A 7205-nucleotide genomic window follows, 5' to 3' on the forward strand; every position below is an offset into this window, starting at 1 on the left:
AAATTAAAAAAATTTCCTCACCTCAAGAGTATGTAAGGAGACTGTTGTTTCACTTGCAGAGGCTCTATCGTCGGATTATTTAACATTAAAAAAAATCCAAGAAAACAAAAAGGAAAATAAATAAAATGAAAAAGAAAAAAAATGATTTAGTTTTAGATATAAATCTTTTTCTCTTCAAAAATCCATTGCTTTTGTACAAGGAAAATTGATACTCTCAACTTTTCCTCGAAAATATTTTGTTAGAAAAACTTATTTTCAAGGAAAATTGATATTTTCAACTTTTCCTCAAAAATATTTTTTAGAAAACTTATTTTTTAAGGAAAATTGATACTTTCAACTTTTCCTCAAAAATATTTTTTAGAAAACTTATTTTCGAAGAAAATTGATATTTCCAATTTTTTCTCAAAAATATTTTTTCAAAAGCTTATTTTCAAGAAAAATTGATACTTTTAACTTTTCCTAAAAAAAACTTTTTTTAAAAAAATTATTTTCAAAGAAAATTAATACTTTCAATTTTTTCTCGAAAATATTTTTTAGAAAACTTATTTTCAAGAAAAATTGATACTTTCAACATTTTCTTAAAATATCTTTTGGAAACATTTTTCTTTATTCATTTATTCCTTTTTACTCATTCAGAAAAAAAAAAGAAAAATAACGAGCAAAATGACAAAAATGGACAAAGAATACCCAAAACAATTCACGGCTTGGCTCCGAAAGTCACCACCACTCGGCTTCACACAAGAAAACGGCTCGGCTTGGAGCTCAATGGCGCGACGCTGGATTGGAAGAAAAAGATCGAGCTAAGCGACTAGGTTGGATCGCGCAATGTTTGATGCACGGATCCTTAAACGAGGCGAAAGGAACCCGGTTTCCCTGACCAAAACGGCACCATTTTATTAATCCTATAAAAGCCTTCTTTTAAGCTTTTCTTTCCATTTTGCCATTTTTTTTTTCTATCTCTACACTTAACTTTCTCTTATTCTCTCTCTAGGGACAGAAGCATCCAAGTCAAAAACTTCAAAGGTTTCCAGATTCTATTACCGATACGTCGCGCTCCACCACCGGTGCCACCGTACTCCATCATCGATCGACGGTCTGTCAAGCCAAAATTTCTCCACTGCTGCTTTTCACCCTCTTCGTTTCGAATACGAGCTCTTTTTTTTTTTTTTCTAAAATCACTTCTTAATGGCGCAGATCTGAAGTTCAAGCTTTGGGTTTTCCTTTTTTTGTTCCAGCCTCTTCCACCGTCGGATCTTCTCCAACTTTCAATATGTTGTTTCCTTCATCCAACTCTTTGTCTTCACCGTTCAGATCTCTAGAAGTCGTGCCAATCATCACTTGTCATCGTTGTTGTCATTGCTAGCTGCTGGCCGTCAAGCTTGTTCGTCGCCTTTCGTCACCAGCCTATTACCACTAGTTATTCCTGTAGCAACGTAGATTATTCATTCACACTGAAACTCCAAGGATTTCTACCAACTTTTTTATTCAACTTCCTTTGCCAATTTTGATGTTCTTTGCTTATGGTCTTCCTTTGTTTCTGACCTTTTTTATTTGACAGGAGGTGGCCATTTTACAGGAGATTAAGGACAATGGTAGGATCGACTTGAGTGGCAATTGGTGTTTGATCTATTGGGTTTTAGTCTAGTATTTATGGATGTCGATGGAATTGTTTGCAGGTTTATGGCTTGATAGTGTCTGGATATGGATTTTCTGGGTTTTGTATTTGGTTGCTAGATTATTTGATGCTTCCTCTGTACTGTTTGGTTTGCCAAGATTTTTCATCTCTTTTGGGGTTAATTCTAGGCTGCTGGCTTCTTGGGATTGGTTGATCGCTAGATAAGGTTTTTGGGTTTAGGCTCTGGATTACTATTTCCCCATTTTTTGTCTCTCCCTGCTTGAACGTGGCTGCATAATTGAATATTACTTAGGACTATTTCTCTTTCTCGTTATGCAGGGTTGATGGTAATGGGTGACCTAAATGGGGGATGGCAGAGATCAGTGGACTGTTTCTAGCCACCAGGTAATGGTGTGGTAAGCACTCGATGGCGAAGGAGAAATTCAGGTCTGGGTGGCTTGGGCTAGCTGTATTATATTGATGAATCTAGAATAATTATTTTTTGATTTCTCAATGTGTTAGTGTATGCTTTTTTTAATCACTGTACTCCTCTTTTCCCCCTTAAAAATTGTGAATCACAATGATTTATAAAATCATGCTAATAGAGTTTCAGTTCAATTCCAATTAATCTTCCAATGCTAAAGATTAGTATCTAAATAATAATCATCACAATCACCAAGCCTAATCTCAATCTTTCAGTTTTTTTCCCTATTTTTTTAATTAATCAAATAATGAAGAGAAAAAAAAAGAAAATAAATCATAAAATAAAAATAAAAATGATAAATATGAAATAAAAAAATCTAAAATAAAAATGAATAAAAATCCCTGCAATCTAGCTTGGATTAGTTTCAATTGACAAAGAATCTCAGACAAAATGGAGTGTCTACAGTTGTCTCTCTTTGCACATTTTTTGTGAAACAGGAATTGTGCAAAGACGTAGACACAAATTTAAAAAGACTTAACTCGAACCTTTTTCTCTTTTTCTTGCTTTTTTTATGTTAAAATTTTGATTAAAGTTCCTCTAAGTAGAGGTTCAACGACTTTTAAAAAAATAAATAAAGCTCATCTAATCAGAGGCTCAACAACTTTGGAAAGATAAACAAGGCTCCTTTAATCAGAGGCTCAATGACTTTGGAAAGATAAACAAAGCTTTTCTAATCAGAGGCTTAATGACTTTGGAAAGATAAACAAAGCTCCTCTAATTAGAGGCTCAACAACTTTTGAAAAATAAACCAGGTTCCTCTAATCAGAGGCTCAACGACTTTGGAAAGATAAACAAGGCTCCTCTAATCAGATGCTCAACGACTTTGGAAAGATAAACAAAGCTCCTCTAATCATAGGCTCAATAACTTTTGAAAAATAAACAACTCCTCTAATAAGAGGCTCAGCAACTTTTGAAAAAAATAAATGCTCCTCTAAACAGAGGCTCAACGACTTTGAAAAAATAAACAAAGCTCATTTAAACAGAGGTTTAACAACTTGGAAAAATAAATTCTCCTCTAATTAGAGGCCCAACGACTTTAGAAAAATAAATTGCTCCTCTAAACAAAGGCAACCATGATTTTGGAAAAATAAATTGCTCCTCTAAACAAAGACACCACAACTTTGAAAAATAAATTGCTCCTCTAAACAGAGGCACCACAACTTTGGAAAGTAAATTGCTCTTCTAAACAAAGGCAACGAAACTTTAGAAAAATAAATTGCTCCTTGACAATCATGTCCAAAGGAGTTATAAATCATGATTGAAGGAATTTTGTAATGGGAACTCAAAGATTCACAATTTGAGTTCAACATTCAGAGGTTTAGATTTGTAAGAACCTTTCAACTTCATAAGAATTTACTGAAATTTGATTCTCAAAATTTTATTTTCATTCAAATTTGCAAGATCTCAAGATTTGCATTTGCAACTTGTAAAACTCGCATTAAAGATCCTTATTTAAATTTTGGAGATTCACATCCAAAAGTTTAAGGCTTTTTAAAGGTTCGCATTTGGCAAACTTGGGATTCACATCCAAAAATTTAAAGCTTCTCATTTGAGTTCAAAGGCTCAGTAATAAAACTTAGAGTTTCACATCTAAGTTCAAAGGTTCCCATTTAAAAATTTAGAGATTAATATCCAAAAAGTTGAAGCTTTGTATTTTGGAAATTCACATCCAAAAGTTCAAAACTTTTCATTCTAGTTCGAAGATTCACATTCGACGAACTTTAGGGTTTCACTCCTCAAAGATTCTCATTTTGAAACTCAAAGATTCTCATTTGAGTTCTAAAAAATTCTCATCAAAATATTCACAATTTCTTTTTCAAGTGACTCAAAATTTTGCATGAATGAATGTTATGATCAAAGATGCAAATGCCTTCTTAATGATGCAAATACGGTAACCTAGATTCTCATAGTGCCATGCATATCCAAACAAAGTTTAATTCATCAAATTATATGCATGTACTATTCAAGCAACGATGCCACCGTGATGCATGTAATGCAAACGTCAATGTCACAAAATTCTAAATAATTGTGGTAACATGGCTCTCAAAACTCCACAATTTCGTATGTCTTCCTTGTTTAGTTTCTGAATACTTTCGAACAAGTTTCATCAATCGATCAGCACTTGACCACCATTCATGGACTTCTCAGCACTAACAAATTTTAGAACAAGTTTCATCCACTATCACTGGGTCATTACTCATAGGTGTCTTGGCATTAACCATTTCGAGCTAGGTCACATTCATAGGTTTCTCAACCTTAACCATTCCAAAACAAACTTTGTCCACTAATTATTTTCATTCAATCATAACTTGTAAGTCATGTCGATCAATTCATCCTTGTATTCATCACTTGGTCATAACACATTTTCAAGTTTTTGCACTTTCTTCATTTGTTGACCAACCCATCACCATTTTCATCATTTGATCACACAATGTGTTATCTCAAATCATCCTTCTTAGGTTTTTATGATCTCTTTATTTTTTTTTATCATCTTGGATTTCTTTTCAAAGGAATGCAAGACTCTTTTAAACACATATTCATTCATTCATCATCATTTCAATTCTTGACAAACACAATGTAATCAAACGTTTCTTTGATTCATTTTAAGAATGTGAGAACAAAAGAGCAATAGGTGCATTGGGAGAAAAGCAATAAATGAGAAGTGAGTCTTGGTACAAAAGCAAATGGGGAAAGAAATAAGTTGGATGTATGTTATTGGGATGAATGATATATTCAGACAATTTTGAATATTAATCCAAGATTCTTTTTCAAAAACTCATTTCATTGACTGTCAAAATCATTTTGAGTTCATCAAACTTTGCCCCAATTTTGAAAGATCTTTAGATACCTTGATCCTCCATATGCTAGAACTGTCCATCAAACTTTTAGCTTAGATGTTTTTTCTACCCAAATCAGCATCTTGAATTTTCAATTTAAGTATTCCTTTTCTCTACTTTTCATTTTTTTCTTTTTTCATTTTTTTCTATTGTTTTTCATTTTTCTCTTTTTGCCTTCCTTCATTCGTTCACCCATTTTTCACATCAATTGTTAGAACAACGAAGCATGATCTTATCATTCCATCATGAGCATGCCTTAGCCCAACATATGACCATTTAATTCAAGCATTCACATTTGATCCAAATAGACTTTTTAAAGGTTGTAATGTAGGCCATAGTGAAGGGTTATAAAAAAAATGGATATAATAGGCTCAAAACATAAATTAAAAAGGATCAAAACTAAAAGATCATCACTTGATGCAACTTGGCATTTTGCCCCATTATTTCATTACTTTTTGCTTTTTCACCTTCACCTCACTCCTTAGAAAATGATTCACATTACTTTACCCCAAATAAGGTGTGATATTTTTCTTTGCTCTTTTCTTTTTCTTTTTGCTTCCTTTTTTAATCTTTAGGCTCTTTTCTTTCTAAAAATTACCCCCCAATGTGAAGGGTGATCCTTGGTCGGGGTTCTTTTAGAAAAAAAATCATAGTAGGCTCAAAGGGGTAGCAATGAATGGTTTTTCAAGTGGTAAAAGAAAAATGGCCATTTTTCATCTCAAATATGAATGTTTTCCTTAAACATCATCTATTGAACAAAAACATGCTCATTGATCATTATAAAAGACTGCATCTTTAAGATATATCCATTTCATATCTGTCAGCAATCTATTTTGTTTTATTTTTTTTACTCAAATAATCTCTTCCAATCAACGTGAATGAGTTTTCAAAATTAAATCTCAAAATTATTATTAGCATTATTGTCTAAACATTCATTATTAAGAATAGGAATGGGAATGAAAAGTTATGAAAGGTGACGAAGTATGGAACAATGGTTGAATGAAAAAGAAAATGTAATGAAATGCATTAAATTTCTTTTTATTGAAATGATAACAAATGAAATCCTACTGCCTAAAAGAAACCTAATATTACTCTAAAAAAAATCTTAAAATCATAAAAAACTTTCAATCAACCTTATCTTCATTCTTTAAAATTATGTTCCTATGCAATTAAGTGAAAGATCTTTATTGACATCTTGCCCCTCGATTTATTGTGACTCTCCGAGCCTTTTCTAACCAACATGTTCTTGATTTTCACTCAGAGCATTGACATTGTGATTTGGCAATGGATTGCCATTAACATTAAGTGTTGTTACTCTTCTTTGATCAAAACTTACTATTTCATCCTTGATTAACTGTTGCACCTTATGCTTTAGAACAGTCCAATTTTCAGTGAAATGGCCAGTAATTCCATAGTGGTAGTCACAGTGAGCTGTAGGATCATACCATTTAGGATAGGGTGGTTTGAGTGGCTCCACACGGCTTGGGGTAATCAAGTGGCTGTTATAGAGCTCTCGATATAACTCCATATAAGTCATGGGGATTGGATCGAATATGAGTTTTTCTCGAGTAATTCGTTGCTCTCGTAAACCATTTGTTGGGTTAACAGGATGAGCTTGAGGCCTTATAGGAGGTTGAATGTTAAAGCTGTATGTAGGAGCTTGAGGGATAAAAATGGGCTGGTATGTGGATGAATTAGGTGGTTGTGGGGTTGGTTGGTATGGATAAGATGAAGCATTGTTCACAGCAAGATAGTATGGAAAGTAACCTTGGGATGGATAGGGTTGATATCTCTTGAACTGTCTATCAAAGCCTATAGCTTGAGCTTCAGTCTCTTTCTTCTCGGGTGCCTTCTTGGTTTTTCCTCCTTTTAGTTTAGCATTTTTAATGGCATTCTCAATGATTTCACTTAAGATCACCATGTCAGCGAAATTCTTTATGGCATTCCCTATCATCTTTTCATAATAGGAAAATTTCAAAGTACTGACAAACAATATGGTGGTCTCTTTTTTAGTCAAAAGAGGTTGTACTTGAAAACCAATATCCCTCAACCATTAGGCATATTCTTTGAATAATTCAGTTGCTTTCTTCTCTATATTCTATAAAAAAAGACGATCAGAGGCTAAGTCTATTATATGCCGATATTGACTAGTGAAAACATGAGCCATATCACTTTAAGAATGAATACGAGTCCTGTCTAATTGGACATACCACCTTGCAGCAAAGCCTATTAGGCTATCTTGGAACACATGCATTAATAGCCTTTTATT

The 7205-nt window shown here is 33.2% G+C and overlaps 1 long non-coding RNA gene across 3 annotated transcripts; it reads left to right on the forward strand.

Moving 5' to 3' along the window:
• The first annotated feature begins 590 nt into the window (after window positions 1–590).
• On the forward strand, window positions 591–2258 carry LOC149518736 (uncharacterized). Of its 3 annotated transcripts, none has more exons than XR_016342466.1 (3): window positions 676–1093; window positions 1195–1841; window positions 1955–2258. It is a non-coding gene; the product is annotated as an uncharacterized LOC149518736 (long non-coding RNA). The 3 variants fall into 3 exon arrangements; XR_016342467.1 differs by having other exon boundaries at window positions 1195–1592; window positions 1677–2258; XR_016342465.1 differs by having other exon boundaries at window positions 591–1093; window positions 1195–2258.
• The last annotated feature ends 4947 nt before the right edge of the window (window positions 2259–7205 follow it).

This window comes from Durio zibethinus, chromosome 5 (genome assembly GCF_047325235.1).
Source record: "Durio zibethinus cultivar Kanyao isolate XHJ-2024 chromosome 5, ASM4732523v1, whole genome shotgun sequence".
Lineage (NCBI taxonomy): Eukaryota > Viridiplantae > Streptophyta > Magnoliopsida > Malvales > Malvaceae > Durio > Durio zibethinus.